The sequence below is a fragment of the Hyaena hyaena genome, unplaced genomic scaffold, assembly GCF_003009895.1.
Source record: "Hyaena hyaena isolate Hyena2069 unplaced genomic scaffold, ASM300989v1 scaffold_71, whole genome shotgun sequence".
Lineage (NCBI taxonomy): Eukaryota > Metazoa > Chordata > Mammalia > Carnivora > Hyaenidae > Hyaena > Hyaena hyaena.
This window is the reverse complement of record NW_024080704.1, coordinates 2,019,635-2,036,939: the sequence shown is the minus strand read 5'-3', so window position 1 is coordinate 2,036,939 and position 17,305 is coordinate 2,019,635. Positions and strand designations below refer to the sequence as shown.

At 49.5% G+C, this 17,305-nt stretch overlaps 1 long non-coding RNA gene across 2 annotated transcripts; it reads left to right on the top strand.

Annotated features, from left to right (window-relative positions):
- The first annotated feature begins 548 nt into the window (after positions 1–548).
- LOC120232406 lies at positions 549–6,976 on the top strand. Of its 2 annotated transcripts, none has more exons than XR_005528565.1 (6): positions 549–674; positions 2,277–2,327; positions 2,870–3,011; positions 3,377–3,601; positions 6,219–6,395; positions 6,761–6,976. It is a non-coding gene; the product is annotated as an uncharacterized LOC120232406 (long non-coding RNA). The 2 variants fall into 2 exon arrangements; XR_005528564.1 differs by having other exon boundaries at positions 549–948.
- Positions 6,977–17,305: the final 10,329 nt, after the last annotated feature.

Genomic DNA, 17,305 nt, shown 5'->3' with positions numbered 1-17,305 from the left:
CCAGAGCCCTGGTAGTTTCCATTATGTGGACATAGGAAAATCCAGCTTACAACACACAGAGGCTTAGGGGCCGGATGTGTGATTTGGGCAATTGGTGCTCTGGGAGCTTGGGGAAAGGAAATATCAGTCAAGTCAAGGAGGATCAGAAAACTTCTTGGAGAGGTAGACATAGAGAGGTGGATAGTGCTTCCGGGTGGAAAACCAGGCATAAGAATGCTCAAGACAAGTCCAAGGGCACAGACTCTACTTCAAGGAGGCCTTCTACAGGAGGCCAAGGAACTTGCTTGAGTCTTTACTTTGCTTCTGTGTATTGGCATCATATCACAATGTCATCCTCAAGTATCATTCATATATATATATATGTAAGCCATATATATATGGCTTTGGCACGGTGCACACCACCCAGCAGGCCCCGGGAAAAGTTGGGGTTGAAACAAAAGTATTTGCTTGTTTAAGAAAGAGACCAGTCTTCCCTGTACTGGCTTTAGATGAACTTGGGATGGCTCCTCCTGGAATGGACTTTGTTTGTTTTTTAGATAAATCTGCCATTGACGACAGGATGTCAGACAGGAGGAGGACTGTGACGTATGATCTGCAGGAGGGGTCCCTTCGGATTTCCACTGCACGTCACCTTGACTTCCTCAGCTAAACAACGAAGCAATTGGACACATCTTGTCTGTAACTACTCCAGATCTTTCCCGGGTCTGCTCAGGGGCAGTGCACTTAATCTCCACATGTAACAGATTTTCCAGGATGGTCCCAAGTGCAAATACATTGTTTGGGAGTGTGGTCAAGGTGGCCTGTACCACCCTGTCAAAAGGCACAGTTCTTTCTCTCAAGAAGCCTGTGGTTAGGGGGTGAAGCCACTTTGCCATATCACTCAGTGCCGTCACGGTAGATGTGCGTGGTTACCGTATAGGTCTAGGCACATGACCTTCCTTGGTCCTGGTGAGTGATGGGGAAAGACATGGAAAAAGGCAAATAAAGTGTGTATGGTGGCAGTGGTGGTGGTAGCTTGGAGAAGTGGGCTTGTTCGGCTGCCCACGAGTGGCCCCTGGGCCCAGCAGGCTCCCTCCCTTGGGAGGAAGCAGGCCTGGAGAATGAGCCTTTCCTCTGTAACAACTTCTCCGGCTCCTCCTGATTTCCTGTGTGGTGGGGAGAGCCAGCCAGGGAGGCTGCAGAACCGGGGAGAAGTGAGGCTCCCTCCTTTACTCTGTTCCAAACCCCCACTCAGAGGGACCAGGTTCAGGCCCAGATAGGAATTTATCCTTGACTGCTTAGCTATGAAGCCTGGAACCATACGGGGGTGGGGGAGCGGGGGTCGGAGGTCAGGTGGAGGAAGAGAAGTTCCAAGGAGGGAACAGAAGAACTGAGGGGTGAGGCAGGAGAGGAGAAAAGAAAGGATTGCAAAGGCAGAGGCACAGCGGTGTCGGTGGCGGCGAGACATGGAGGAACGAAAGGCTGGGGGCACATCCAGGACCCTTTGTTCTCTGCTCCCTAGGGGCAAAGGAGACTGGGGTGGGGCCGGGCACCACAGAGGGGTGGGTGGTGAGGAGGGGGCATGTGGCGGAGAGGCTGCCAGCGGGAGGCCAAGGCTGCTCCTGGACGCCTGGCCCCCTCCCTTCCCCCCAGTCCCTCAGGGCTGGGGGCAGAGCTCGACCTACTAGCCCGCAGGCCCACATGGGCCAGCTCTGTTTCCCAGCGCACACTCGCAAACCAGCTGTTGGCCTGTTTTTCTCTTCCCCGCTTAGCTCCCCCCTCCCCGTGTCCAGTTCTCAGAACTCACTCCCATTGGATTCCAGGAAGTGGCTGGTGCAACTCTGTAACCAAATCCCCTTGAATCCCTTTGTATACCTTTTATGCCCCTCCGCTCCTCTGCGGTGAGGTGTCCTTCACCGCTGGGTCTGGGTCGGGTTACAGAGAATTCGGGATCAGCCTGCAGCCCTGGGACAGTCCTGGGTCCTGGGATCGGAGCCTCAGGGAACAATCCCGGCCCACCACCAGCAGGCAGCCCTCCTGGACTGGCCCTGGCCTGCAGACCTGGTCCTTCACACCCACCTCCCAGATGATGGTGGGCTGCTATTCCTCCAGCCAGCTCCTCCCGCAACCCCCGGGGTATCACCAAGCCTGTCTCTGGTTCCTCCCTCGGTCCTGGGTCCCAGTAGCCCATTTTCCCCAGCCAATCCTTTTCTAGAGTTTTCACTGTCCTCAAAGAAATCTGATGTCTAACTGCCAGCTGAACGCTGGTTTCCCTTTCCTGTATCTTTGTTGTCTAGATCCGTCCTTCTCTCTGTGGAGGACACTTTTGACCACATCTTACATGAGAGGTGAGGTGACAGGTCAGGGGGTGGTGAGGTTTTTCTGTAAAGGAAAAGTCAGTAAATATTTTAGGCTTTGCAGGGCCACGTAAATTTCTATTACATATGCCTTTCCTTTCCTTTTCTTCCCCTGCCCCTGAGCTCTTCAAAAATGTTTTTACAAAAATGCCTTGTTAAAAGGCCGTACAAAAATAGGCCATGGCCACATTTGGCCATCATTTGTTGACCCCTGGACCAGATGATCTCTCAGAATGTTATTTGTTTAAAATGTCTTAAAAATTAATTCTGGGCCTAGAGACACAGAGCTGTGCTGAGCCCCAATTCCACAGAATCATCCTGAGAGTGCTGACAGAGGGTGCCAGAATCCAGTAAGTTTGGGAAGCAGATCCTGTCCCACGGACTGCATGGAGCCCTGAGCAATGGGAACCGTGTCTCTTCCACCCCAAACGTCAGGAGATTCTAGTATGTTTGAAGTCTGTGTTTAGGGCAGATTGCTGGTGTTCTGTGAGATATCCCTGGAGAAACAGTTTTATATATGAATCGTCTCCCAGGTCTGCTTTTGACTTGGAAGAATCTACTTTTTATCTGGAGTTTGGACCCTGTCCCCAACCAGCAGGTAGCATGAACACCAGGAGGATGCACCTGTCACTAAGCAGTCTCCTCTGGCTTGCACAAAGGACCGCAGGGTATCGGGTAGGAGGCTTGGGACCGTGTGCTGTGGAGGGGGGGAGGGGCCTAAGAGGCTGGGAGGGGAGAGCAGGCCCGTAAGAGTGGACCACAGGATGTTTCCTATTCCCTAGCTGGGAGTCGTGGAGAACTCATTCATTACTGCTCACTGAGCCTTGAGATCCTCCCAGGCCCCAGCTTCACCCACGTAGGCACCTGGGCTGGGATGCAATTAGATCAGTCAGGCAGCATCCGCAAGGGCCAGCCTGCTGTGAGGGAAAGTGCATGTTCAAGTCCAGGAGACCTGGGCTCTGTTCTCAGTTCTACTAATTAGCTGTGTAATGTCGGGCAAGTGTCTCTTCCTCTCTGATTTCAGTGTTTCTCCCCTGCAGTGCTAGGAGATGTGCCTTCAGCCAGCTTCACAACTTGTTGGTGACTGTCACATAAACAAAGCACATGTGTCTGGGAAGACACCTGCAGACTGGAAGAGACTGTCCCCGAGAAGCCTTTGTGTGATGACCCACAGACCCACAGGATGCTGGGCCAGGTGCGGGTCTGTGGTCACTGCTCATCTCTGCCCTGTGAGAACGGAAGCTGAGATTTATAGCCCACATTCTGTGAGTTCCTTTCCCAGACTTCATGCAGGGGGTACAGTGGGAGCAGCATGAGAGAGAGAGAGAGAGAGAGAGAGAGAGGAGAAAGTGTGGCTTGGTGAAGCCCTCTGCCCCGTGGCTGTCATTTGAAAGCAAGAATGGGGTTGGGAGGTAGGGCGTCTGGCTGCAAGGCTGTCACTGCTCTGGGAAATCTGCGGGGCGGGGGCGGCTGTTGAATGCCAGAGATCTTGCTAGCAATCCAGAGGGCTGGATTTGGGTGGCCAGGGCTCCCCTCTGTGATTCAGATCACGGTTGGGATCAGGGCAGCAGATGGCTTCTGGTGTAGCATGGGTGACTAGTAGTGGCTGTGGCAGACGACTGTGGACACGGTCCCATCTTGCCCGGGCACTGAGGCAAGGAGAGGGCCCCAGGTAAAGGGTGGTGAGATGAGATGGTAAAAAGTGTATAGAACACCTTCATCATCAGAACGAATATTTTGCTCAAACTTTAAATCCAGGGAAGAAGGGCACAGAGAGGTGGAAAGTGGGGGGGCGGGGAGCTGAGAACAAGGTAAGTCTTCAGATGGGTACTTGGTTGGGCAGTGGATGGACTAGCGGTTTGCGGTGTGGGAGCTGAGTGCTGCAGATGGAGTCCTCACCTGCTTCGTACGACGCCCCGGCTAACGGAGACGAGGAAGCGGGCTCCCAGCAGATGAATGTGCAGGTGGAAGTAGGCCGCTCTTTCTCCTACAGGACCCTGCGACACTCTGGTGCAGGAAGGAGCTTGCCTAAATGTGGCTTAGGCCAACCTCTTCACATGACGAATGGGGAAAGTGAGGCCCAGGGAGGTCCCCCAGCTCATTTATAAGAACACCTCAGTGCTTAGGCCTCCCTGGCTGGTGGGGAGAGAGGTAGCTGTCCTTCCCCCTCTTAGGGGCTTTTTTAGGTGTCGGGTCTCCTGTGACCTTTGTCTCTTGAGAGTAGGGATGGAGATGGTTCAGGGAGATGGACTTGAGGGTGTAGATTTCGTCAAGAGCCCATGGCAGAGGTCCTCAAAGTGTGGTCCTTGGACCAGGAGCACCGGGGTCACCATTCAAGTTCCCAGTCCCTCCACAAACTACTGAATCAGGAACTCCGCAGCCACGTGTGTTGTATCAAGCCCCCCAGGAGATGGAGAGCCGCTGGCCCAGGGCTTTCAGGTGGTGCACGCAGGGGAGACCACCATCCCCATCCTGACTGCAAACCACTTGAGACCCGCAGCAGGGCCTCAAGAGCACGCTCTCTGCCCTCCCCTGTCCTCCCCACAGCTGCAGTGTTCCTTAGGTCTCCTTCCCACTGGGCACATCCCATAGTCACCCCTCTGGGCTCGAGGCCTTATCTGCTGGTCCCAGATAAAGAGTGAATTGGCCTAATCAGTCTGACTCGACCGACTGGCTCCAGGGAGGTCTGTGGGTGGTGCCACGGCCAGAAATGGAGCAGCTCACGTGGCTGACCCCCCCTCCCCGCACACTGTGGGCCCCCTCGCCACCCCTGTCTCCCCTCTGGGAAACACCAGCCCTGGGCTGGGCTCTCCTTCGTTCTGAAACAGCCCCCAGCCACTTTATTCCCCAGAGAGATAAGGGAGGACTATCTAGGGTTTCTGTGAAAATCGCGGTGGCAAAGCCTCGCTGTCAAGGTCAAGCTGTCTTATGGGTGGCTGCTTGGGGAGACAGAGGAGAACTGGGCTGAAATGATCTCAGCCTGCCACAGAGCGAAACAATACATCTTTGTAGCTCTTGCCAACGATGCGAGATAACTGACATTTTGAATTACTGCGAATTCTCTGCCTTTATTGAGGAAATGGACCATCTTTGAAGCCACTGCTTTGCTTATTATTATAATGCATGGGTAAGTAAATTGACAGGGCAGTGTCTCCTCACATTGCAAAGATGTGGAAACGGGGCTCGGAGACATTTGTCAGCTCTCCTCAGGCACTGAGTGAGTCCTTGGCTGCAGCAGGGACCCAAAACCCCATTCCTGGTGTTGTGGCGGGAACCAGGGCAGATGCCCACGAAGTCCCCATCTGCGAGGGAGGTCGGCCGATGGACCAGATGTCTTCCCAGATGTGCCTCCCAGGCTCAGCCTGTGTGGCACGATGGCTCCACTAAAGGGAGATTTAATCCTGGGGAAAATGGTTGTCATTCAAGGCTGGCTCAAAAGCTGGCCAAGTCCACTGTGAGCGAAACCAAGAAGTAGGGCCAAAAAGCAAAGAGGGGTTTCCGTGAGATGGTGCGTGAGGTGGGGCTGTGACGAGGAGCGAGGGCGGGCGGTGGCTGTCAGGTTGCCAGAGGCTGACGGTGCTAGTCTGGGGGTCCTCGCTCGGCTGCCTGTCCTTCCTGGGTCTCAGTGTTGTCCGTCTGCCTCCTTGCTCCTTAACTGGGAGCTGAGGTTGATGGACCCGAGTGTGTGAGGAGGAGCATCTGGTCAAATGCCAAATTCATGGCAGAGGCTCTTGAATACTACTCTTCCCTTATGATCACATCACTATTTGCTCACTGTTACTGAGGGAGATGAGTTTTGGAGGTGGCTGGATCTGGAGGGACCAGAGGGAAACTCTGGAGTCCTGGGTGTGTTGGAAATATGTTTTTCTTTCTAGCTTTCAGATCAGTCTTCTTATGCAGAGCCTCCGTGGAGCAAAGGGGTCTTCTGGGCTTGAAGCCCCATCCCTCAGCTGCTCCACGGCCTCTCCCAGAGACTTGCGGAACACCTTGGAGGATCCTGGAGTTCATGGAACACAGCTTAGAAACCTGTGGAGAGGCCTAATTCATTCCACATATTAGGTAAACGGAAGGCCTGTGTGTCAGCGTGAGCACTCAGGTGGCTCTAACTCCTCAAGAGTCTGGCCAAGAACAAGTAGTTGAGAAGCCTCTATTTGCCACGCCAGGCCTGCTGCCCCATAGCCTAGGGATGAGCCTCACTACTAGAAAGATAGACGTGGGAGCCCCTCCCTTAGACAGGCCCCACCACTGGCTGTGGATCCATTTCCAGTGGGAACGGGGAAGGGGAGGTGAGGGTTGACAGGGCAAAGAGACAGCAGCTAAGCCAAGAAGAGCAGCTATTTTCCTGGACCAGCCTTTCCACTCCTCTGATTTTCTCTACTTGGGTCTCCATAATCCAGACTTTTTTTTTTTTTTTTTTTTTTCAGACTTTGAAGTAGTATTCCCACAGCTGCTTGAGAACATTGGACCCTTTGGATCTTAGGACCCTTAGGACTCCTACCCACTTTTTAACTCTTCCATCCATAAAGCAAGTTCGGGAAATGCTACGGCCTGTAAGCCCCAACTGGTGGCTCATCACCCCAAGAGCCCAGCCAAGGTCCTGAGAAGTCCTGCATGAAAGAGACCTCTTCTGTTTTGCATAACTGTGCCTTATGTTTTGTTTTGTTTTTTTCCTTTGGGAAGTCCCTGTTTAGTATTCCTAGGGATTAGGTTCTGTGTCAAGTTCTTTCTTATATTGAAGTCAAGTTTGGTTAACTCACAGCGTCCTCCACCCCTGGGGTTCTTCTTTGCTGTGTATTGAGTCTCTCCCTTAATGGGACTGAATCATCATAAGAACAGGGACTTTAACTGAAAACAGTGCTTAGTACACAGTGGACCACGAATACTTGTCAAATGGAAGTGTCAGTGAGTGGTCTGGGTGCTGGGGAAGGCAACCGTTCAAACAATGACCTTACCTGTGCTGTCCCCCCAACCCTGGGACACCTTCCCTGACCTCTGCTCTTCCCATTCTGTGCCTATTCACTTCTGTCTGGTCTCTGACTCACCCCATCTACAGAGTCTTCTTGGCTACCCACCACCTGCCACCATCCATCCTTGGCCACCCTCCCTTAGGACACCTGTTCCTACTTTATCAGACTCGGCTTACTTGGCTCTCCTCTTTGGGTAAACTAAGGAGAGCAGGTTCAATTCAGGGAGCAGGCTGTAGACTGGACTGTGATGGCCGCTGGGTCTGGCCCGGGTAGATGCTACCAACAGAGGTGATCTGAGGCCCTGCTCTCTGGAGCCTGCTGCCCGGTGGGGAGTTGGCTCCTTTTGGATCTCGAGAGCCAAGTGTGGAACTTTCAGGGATTTTCCCAAGCTGGTTGTCAAACGCAGTCCGTTATTAAATCGGGTAGCAGCCGTAGGCTTGACACAGATACAGGAGTCTGGCAACCATCGACGAAAGCATTCCAGGAGAATCAATTGGCTATGTGGAATTTACAATAAAGAGTATTGTGTGTTTTCGTATTTGTAAATTGTCTGCTTTACATCAGCAACGTGTATTTCATGTATCCCTTTGTTCCTGAAGAGCTAGTTGTGAAACATTTATCCTGACCCGGAGTCAGGGTACAGAGCTCTGCCTCGCCGGTCAGAACTCTGCATTGGGACTGTTCCGTGTTCAGTCACTTTGTTATGGGAGTGTAGGTGCTGTGTGATCAAGGGGAAGAGAAATTTGTTTGGCCCCATGGGATCAAAGAGTTGCCAAGCTGAGTCTCTGAGCTAGAAATTAACTTAGAGGATGTGGGAGGCCCACAGGCTGGCTCACAGTCACAGACTTTGCTGGTGGCAAAATAAAGTCTAGAACCCCATGCCTTGGCATGTGTCGTTCTAACACACCGGCTTCCTTCGTGCCTTCCTGGTCCCCGGATGCCCTGCTCTTTCCTGGTTCTCATGGGCTGTGAAGATGCTCTTAGCTTCTTTGCAGGCTTTTCCCAGGACGGGGAGTGGGGAAAGGAAGAGAAGGGGTAGGCAAAATCCATGTGAGCCTCGCTCAGAGGCCATCCCGAGGCAACATCTGCCACAGCTGGGCTCCCGGCCGTCCAGACACCCTTCAGTCATGCTGACAGATGCATTCAAATAAATCAGCTCCCAGCAGTAAAGGGCTCGGAGAGTTCCAGGCCTCGTGAAACCGGATCTGGTGTGGAGGGACAGACAGGAGTCATGTCTGAGCCAGGAGGAGCATGCCCCAGGCCAGCCCCGGGTGCTGGAGCTCTGAAGGGAGCCGGAGAGGCAGCTCCCAGTGGAGGGGGTCTTTCGGTACCTTTGCCCGGAACCCCTCTCTTCTTCTCCTCTACCAGCTGGACGTGAGCTGTACCCTCCATGTGGGAGAGCATGTGGCTGTGTGGTGCCTGCCTGGGTCCTAGACTCGCAGTTCTCTGGGTCAACACCGCAGCCCCCTCCCAAAGGCGGCAGGGTGGGGGGAGGGGTCACCAGGTCAGTGTGGATGGGGTCAATGGGACTGGGTAAGTCTCACCTGCTGACTGGACGGAGGACCTGCTGTGTGTGAAGATGTCCCAGTGGCTGCTAAGCAGACACGGAGACAAGCAGGGACTTATATTCATGGTGCGGAGAATCTCACAGATTCCCTTGTTGGCAACTTCCCTTCTGGGCCACTGGATTTCCTTTTCTTCTGGGTCATGAAGTACAAGGGTGTTTTGGGCCTCCTTTATGGTTGTGTCTCCTTATCTGTGCTCCACGTCCCTGGACCACGAGGGCAGTGTGTGAGCCTCCTTTTTTACTGTGACTCTAACACATTCCCTCTTGTTGTGGACCAAAGGGACCTTGAGAATCTAGACCTTGACCTTGAGCCTGGGGTAGCTTGCTCCTTCATGCCAGTTTTATTTCTCAGATTCAGAGGAAAGCCGAAGCCCTAGTTCCCCTTAGCCTGAGGTCTGCCACTGGTGTTGGTGGGGGGTCAGCAGGAGAGGTGTGGGTCATTCAGGCTCATGGGGCATCTGAGATGGGCCGCTGAGCCTTGGATGGAAAAGCCAGGCCCAGGGTCCAGGAGCCCAGGAGTCCAGAGACATGGCTAGTGGCAGCACTGGAGAGCACTCATTCCAGGGCAGAGCCAGCTAACTCTCCGTCTGCCCTGTCACTGATGTATGGAATCCGGGCCACCACTCTGTAGCCAGGAGCTACATGAAACAAACCTGTCTCATTACTTACACCCCAGCCAGCCTGCTGGGAGATGATCATCGCCAGAGAGGCCAGAAGCCAGCAGGTGAATGGTGCCCCTGACGGAGGCTTACCTCACCAGGCTGGCATCAGGGCTGACTCAGAGGACAGGGTCCCGTATCACTGCTGCCTCCCGTGCTCCCCTTGGCAGTTACCTCTCCAAGGAGGGACCAGGCCAAGCTCTGCCGCACTTACATAACGAGGCCTGATTACGCCTGGTATGTGCACGCTGGCAAAGGCCAAAAATACATGCTATTGACCGATAAGGATTTGAAATGCAGTTTGGGGGGCGTGGGAAATGGGCAGTCTGATGGCAGCAGGTATTATTAATACCAGGGAGGAGCAAGAACTATGCAAAGGCCATCTGAGGCCTTTTCTTCCCTGACCCGGTGTGCCCCTCATGACAGTTTCCTCCCATCTCTTCCCGTAAGTAACAATAAATCCATCACCTGAGGGGCATATATTCCTATATGGCTCCCACATAACGTCCCACAGAGGGAGGTGCTGAGAAGCATCATCTGATGATGGGGGAGACGTGGCTGGGTGGGGATTGTCACTGACCTTTCTTACAGTAAGAAGCTAAGGCACTGAAGTTTAATGATGGGTCCAGCTTGTAAGCGGCACATCTGGTTTTAGAACAGGGTATTCTGATTCCAAACTTGGAGCCTCCTCTGTAGCAGGTTTCTTCCACCCACTCCTCAGACGTATGCCCCATGCTTCATAAAGCAGCCACTGCTTGGGTTAATGCCTGGTAGACCTGATAAACTGGCCTCTGACATACCTTGTTAGATTTATAAGTAATGCACATGGTCAAAAAGTAGACAGTTTTGAGTGGGCAAAATGGTGGCTTTTAATGTTCAGTTGCCAGATTTAGCAAATAAAAATATGGATGCCTGATTCAATTTGAATTTCAGATAAGCAATGAAGGTGGTTGGCTTTTTGGGTTTGTTTGTTGTTTTTTTTTTTTTGGTTTAAATATGTCCTAAATATTGCACAAGATGTATCTTCTACTAAAACTTCAAAGTTCAAATTGAACTGGGTGCTCTGTATTTTAACTGGAAACCCAATTTTACTGGTCCCTAAGCGATGGGAACATGATTTTCCTTAATACTAAGACCAGGTCTATGTTAGAATATTATAACTTGTTAGTTAAGGAAGATATCTTAGAAAAAGGTTGAGAGCTGACCCTCTGGGTAGGTTTACTGTTAATTCTGTGTAACTAACTAGGGGATAGGTGGAGAGGGGTTGAACTGAAAACCCCACAATCTGCCAAGTTTCTGTAGCCGCCAGATTTCCAGCCACTGACCGGTATTGTCCCACAGCGCTTGGATACTCTGTCCTGTTTTTGTTTCATTTTATTTTGTTTTCCATTTTCTTTTTGCTTTAATGTTTTTGTTTGTTTAGTTTCCACTGAACTATCTTCTAGTCTACTGATTCTTCCCTCAACTGTGTCTGGACTGTGTCAAGTCTATGAATGAATCCACCACTGGCTTTCAGCACCAAGAACTGGCTTTCCGGAAATGGACTGAAGCTGTAGCTGTGAGGGACTGGCCATAGGATGGAACTTCTAGTAATGGAGTCTGCAAAGTCCTGGAAGAGAAGATTAGGGGGAATAAGGTCTCCAAACATAGCTTCTCTGGAGTTCTGGGGGAGGAGGAGGCAAGTGTCCAGGTAGCTCAAGTCTTTTCTATCCTAAGCATTTCATCTACTGTGACTTAGAAATGAAGCGGGGGTTTCCTGCTCTTTTTCCTAAGATGCCTGGCAAATCCTACATGGAAACCAGGCAAAGCCTTGAGCCCAATGAAGTGGGAAATGAAAACCATTAGAAAGAGAAACTTGATTTTCTCCGCCATCTGGCCATGTGTAGCAACATGGATGGACCTTGAGGGTGTTATGCTGAGCGAAATAAGTCAGGCAGAGAAGGACAAATATCATATGTTTGCACGTATAGGAGGATTAGGAGGAACTTGACGGAGGAACAAGGGGGAGAAGAAGGGTGGAAATGGTGGGGGAAAGGGAGAGAGGCAAACCATGAGAGACTCTTGAATGCTGACAAAAACTGAGGACTGATGGATGTGGGGGGGAGGGGGGTATGGGCATGGAGGAGGGCACTTTGGGGATGAGCACTGAGTGTTATGTAGAAACTAATTTGACAATAAACTATTTGTAAAAAAAAAAGAAAAAAAAAAAAAAAAAGAAAGAGAAACTTGATGAGCAGATATCTACCCTTGGGGAAGTATCAGATACTAGGAAGCAGTAGACCTACTGGCCTGAAGGCCCTAAGCACTTGGCTTCATTGTGATTTCAGGGCTGGTTCAGGGAGACTTGCAAAGCGAGAAGATGCTAGTTAGATCCTGGAGATAATTGGTTCTATTCTAAAGGCCACAGCAGTTCATTTGGTACCACAGTAGATGTATTTTACTCCCATTATTGAGAGCCCACATTTATTGAGGTAAGGCCCCTGGGGATTATAATGTTAAGTAGGACTCACACCTGGGTTTATGGAGCGTTTAGTCAAGAAATACCCAGAATGCTTCTCTAGGTTTGCATTAATAGTTTTTGGGTTTTATTTTTGTCATTCGGGTTTCAACTTAAATGTTAACTATGATGACAGGTCTTTCTTAAAGGTCTAACCTAACATACCCACTCCAGCATCTCTCATGGTCTTATTGCCATCATTGAGACCTAGTGCTTTCTTGTTTAGTTATTGGCTTACTTGCTCGTTGACCATTCTTCCCTTCTAGAACGTAAGCTCCATCAAGGAACCTGTAGCAGATTTCCTGCTCCTGTTTCTAGCTATACTTTCCTTGTCTGGTAAAAGGTATTCAATACAGTTATTATTAATAATTAATTAATTATTAATTATTATTAATTATTTAGTAATAATTAATTAATAATAGTTATTAATAATAATACATTATTATTAATGAATAAAGAAAAGCTCTTGGGTCCTAGTTTTATTGCTCTATAATGAGCTAACCTCTGACCTAAAGAGGATTCCAGGACTCCTTTTATTATTTTTTAATTTTTTAAATGTTTATATTTTTTAGAGAGGGTGAGTGAGACAGAGTGTGATTGGGGGAGGGGCAGAAAGAGAGGGAGACACAGATTCCAAAATAGTCTCCAAGCTGTCAGCCCAGAGCCCAACACAGGGCTCGAACTCACAAACCGTCAGATGATGACCTGAGCCGAAGTCGGACGCTTAACGAGCTGAGCCTCCCAGATGCCCCTCCAGTCCTCCTTTTAATGTGCTGCTGGGTTTCTGTCCAATTTCTTGTTTAACAGTCTAACAAGTGAGAGGCAGAATAGTCTTGGGCTATGAACTTTTCAGGACCTCGTCTGTGTAATTTTTTTTTTCTTATGGTGACTAATACAGCAAGGCTTAATGGATGCTTTTCTGACTGACTGATGAATTAAGGTTTGAGCTTGGGGAGGTACTGGCACAGTGGGACATTCCTTTGTGAGCCGCTATTCCTCGTCTCTTCCCATTGTTCTGAACACCAGTTCCATTTGGTAGATGAACGTTTAGTTTCTGGAAACCTTAATGAACAAAGAACATGAATTCACAAAATAAATATACATAGGAATATAGTTATCTGATTGAAACAGCTGCAACTTCATATTTAAACAAATCAATTTACGTCAATGTTTTGTGAGCATATGCTTTACAGGAAAGAACTATGATTTTAGACACCCAAACAAATAATAAAATCTAGCAATGGTTGTCAGTTCTGTTAAGTTTCTCTCTCGAGTGCCTGACCGAGCTGCCGGAGAAAGCAGAGCCCTTGGTGGCTTTAGGGTCAAAGGTCTTGTGTCTACAGGTGCTAGGGTCACAGCAGAATTTGACCTCAGATCTTTCTAAGCTAAATAGACCTGACTTCGTCCAAAAGTAATAGGACAAAGGAGTGTGGTGGAGTGAGCAAGAGAGAAGGATCGTGTGTGTGGTGGGGGGTGGGGAGAGAGAGGTAATTGACTAATTTATTCAGTGATTAATTCTACAACATTTATTAACCTTTTACAAGGGCCAGACACATTTCTAAGCCTTGTAGGGCCCGGCAGGGTGAATCAGATAAGGCTTCTGACTCTGCGTGGTGGTGTTAATCCGGAAGGGACGCAGGGGTCGGTTGGTCTGGGGGAGATAATGGGCTTGGACAGAGCTTTGTTGGAGTTGAGGAGCTGGTGGGACACGGAGTTGGAAGCATCTAGACATCAGTTTACCAACTATAAACAAGGCTTTTCTTCTGGGCTCTAGGCTCACCAATCCAGCTGCCTAGTGACGTTTCCTCCTGGATGTTTTAAATTCAGTGCATCTGAAGCTGGTCTTCACCCCCACACACCCTCCTCCGTGGCCCCCATTCTCTCTGAGTGACACTGCCACTAGCATAGTCCCAGAGCCTCTCACTCATTCTCCATTTCGTATTCACCCAATTCCATTTTGGCTGCATCTTCAAAATGTCCCTTTGTCTCTGTCTATCTAAGCCCCAGTCTGGATTTCTACCACTTCCCACCAGGCCCCCGGCAGCAGCGCCGCCTCACACTGGCCTGCCTGTGCCCACTTTGCCGCCTTCCCCACTCTTTCCCGGTCGCCCAGCTGCCAGAGTGGACTTTCAAAATGCCAGTATGATCCCCCCAGCACCCCGTTGGCATGCTTCAGTGGCTTCCCCTTGCTCTTGGAAGATGACTAAATTTCTAATGGTTTTTGAGACACATGGTGTCTGACCGCACTGCCCTCACCTCTTGTCTGCTTCTCCGTTTTCTCTCTTTTGACTGCATGGACCTTCTTCAGCTCTATATTTGCCTATTTTCTTTTTTTTTCTGAAGGGCCTTTGCACATGCTGTCTATAATAGGCAGAATAATGACTCCCCAAAGATGTCCATATCTTAATCCTCAGAACCTGTGAATATGTGACATTACATGACAAAGGGTAGGTAAGGATGCAGAGGGAATTAAGACTGTTGGTGAGCTGACCTCCACATAGGGAGATCCTCCTGGATTATCTGGGTGGGCCCAATAGAATCATAATGGTCCTTACAGGGGGAAGAGGGAGACAGAAATGGTTGGAGATGATTTGATGTGGGAGGGACTCAATCCATCATTGCAGCTTTGAAGATGGAAGGGAGCCACAAGCCAGAGAATGCAGGAAGCTTCTAGAAGCTAGATGAGGCAAGGATACTTCAGAAAGGAATGCAGCCTTGCCAACACTTTGATTTGAACTCAGTAAGGCTCATGTCACTCTTCTAACCAACAGAAATGTATGACAATACATGTGTCTCGTTTGAAGCCACTGAGTTTTTGGTGGTTTGTTATAGCAGCTGTAGGAAACTAATACATACACTGTCCCTTTGCCTAGAATGGCCTCCCTTCCCTTTGCTGTCTAGTTAACTCTTCAGGTTTTAGCCTAACTGCCTTTTCCTCAAGATCCCCCTAATTAGGTTATAGCCCTCTTTTATAATTGGCACTAATGGCTTAGTCTTCATCATTTTAGAAAGTGATTTGGATTTGTTATAATTCCAGTTGTGTGTGTTTATATGAGATGTAGCATAGTGTGTTAGTTAACAGCACAGATGGACCCTGGAGCCCAATGGTCTAGGTTTGAATCTTGCCTCTTCATTATCTGTGTGACCTTGTGTGCAAGCCACTTAACTTCTCTATATATGCCTTGGTTATCTTGCTGATAAAACAGGAATAATTGTATCTATCTCACAGGAGTGTTGTAAGAACTAAGTGAGTTCATAACAGGCTGAGAGCAGTGTCTGCCCTATAGTAAGACACTTTGAGTACAGGTGACCCTTGAACAACGTGGGGGTTGAGGTGTTGACCTCCTGCACAGTCAGAAATCCACGTGCAATTTTTCACTCCCCCAGGCTGCACTACCAATAGTCTACCGTTGACTCGGAGCTTTGCTGATAACATCAAGACTCTATGAACACATATTTTGTCTGTTATATGAATTATATGTTGTATTCTTCCAACAAGGAAGCTAGGGAAAAGAAAAATGTTGTTAAGAGATTCATAAGGAAAAGAAGATACATTTACAGTACTGCATACGTACTTGGAAAGGTCTGCATGTGTGTGCACCTGTGCAGATCAAACCCATGCTGTTCAAGAGCCACCATGGACGCTCTTAATGTTGATTCCTCCTGCAACCTTGCATTTTTTTCATTTTTATTTTATTTTTTTTAACGTTTATTTATTTTTGAGAGAGGGCATGAGGAGGGGAAGGGCAGAGACAGAGGGAGACAGAGAATCCCAAGCAGGCTCTGTACTGTCAGCACAGAGCCCGACACATGGTGAGCTCACGAGCCATGAGGTCAGGAGACCATGACCTGAGCTGAAAGCAAGAGTCGGACACTGTAATGGACTGAGCCACCTGGACACCCCACCACTGCATTTTTCAAAATGACAAAGACAAAGAGCTTTAGGACCAAAGCCACATGTGCTTGCCATTTTATGTGGCACCTTCACAGAGTTTGGCATATTATAGCAAGTGCTCACTATTTATATACAGAATAAATGAATAGAAGGACGAATTCAGAAGCTTGAGAGAGCCTGGGTCTGAATATACATATCAGAAATGACTCTTTTCCCGAATTGGTTACGCTGAGGCAGGATTTCTCAACCTCGTCATCACTGACATCTTGAGCTGGATAATTCTTTGCTGGGAGGGCTGCCCTGTGTGTCACAGGGTATTTAACAGCATTCCTAATATCAGCTCAGTGTGTTATAGGGTGCTTAACAGCATCCCTAATATCAACTCACTAGATGCTAATGGCACTCCCTCTCCATACCACTTGTGATTAAACACAAATGTATCCAGACATTACTGCATGTCCCCTGGGGACAAAACGCCCGCAGTGGAAAACCCTCACTCTAAGGGCACAGACACCACACCAAATAGCAAAGCAAGTGGTGAGTGCAGGGTTGTCCTTTGCCATCTCGGCTGCAGGACTCCAGGACGCACCTGCTGCACAGAACCCCCAGCTTATCTCAGCTGCTCAGCTGCTCAAGGTCTCTGAATGCAAGAGTGATTTGATGGGAGGAAGGCGGGACTGCCCTTCTTAAAGCCACAACATCATCATTTGCTGAAAGCAGGAAGGCTTTATCTCAAAGCAGATAGTTCTTGAACTTTTCAGAAGACAGATTTTCATGCTAATCTAAATGCCAGAAAGATTGGAGGAAATGGGATAAAATTTGGGCAAAACAGCTGACCTTCACCTTTGGCTTCCTTCATTATCAGCTTGAAAATTAAAGCAGTACATTACATCCTCCCCTCCTCGCCCTGCAAAGTGGTGCTCTTTAAGTTGAGTTTATTCTCAGGAAGGGGTTACTTGGCTAAATCCTGGCAGATAAATGCGAATCTCTTGTACTGAGGGCAGAAAGGGGTGGCCGAAGGAGGTGGTGAGAATCTCCTGTCCGGAGAGTTTTACAGAAGGACCACATTGTTGTCCCAAAGGACTGAGCCTGCTAGAGGTGGAAGCAGAGACAGAGATGCCAGGCGTCCCTCAGTCTGAGGAATCTGTCTGGGAACGGCTGTGTGGTCTGGCCGGACAGGGCAATGGCCAGTCCTCAGGGGCCGAGGGCCCACATTCCTCTCCATGCAATCTTGACACGGTGACCTGCAGGCCCTTACCCCATAGAAAAGAAACCTGAAAACAGAGCATTTAAGTGGGAAGTGAGAGAATTCTGACCTCTCCTCTAAAAGGAGTTCTGATGAGGGCGATGAACCAAGAGCAAAGTCAAAGGTGCCCCAGAGACT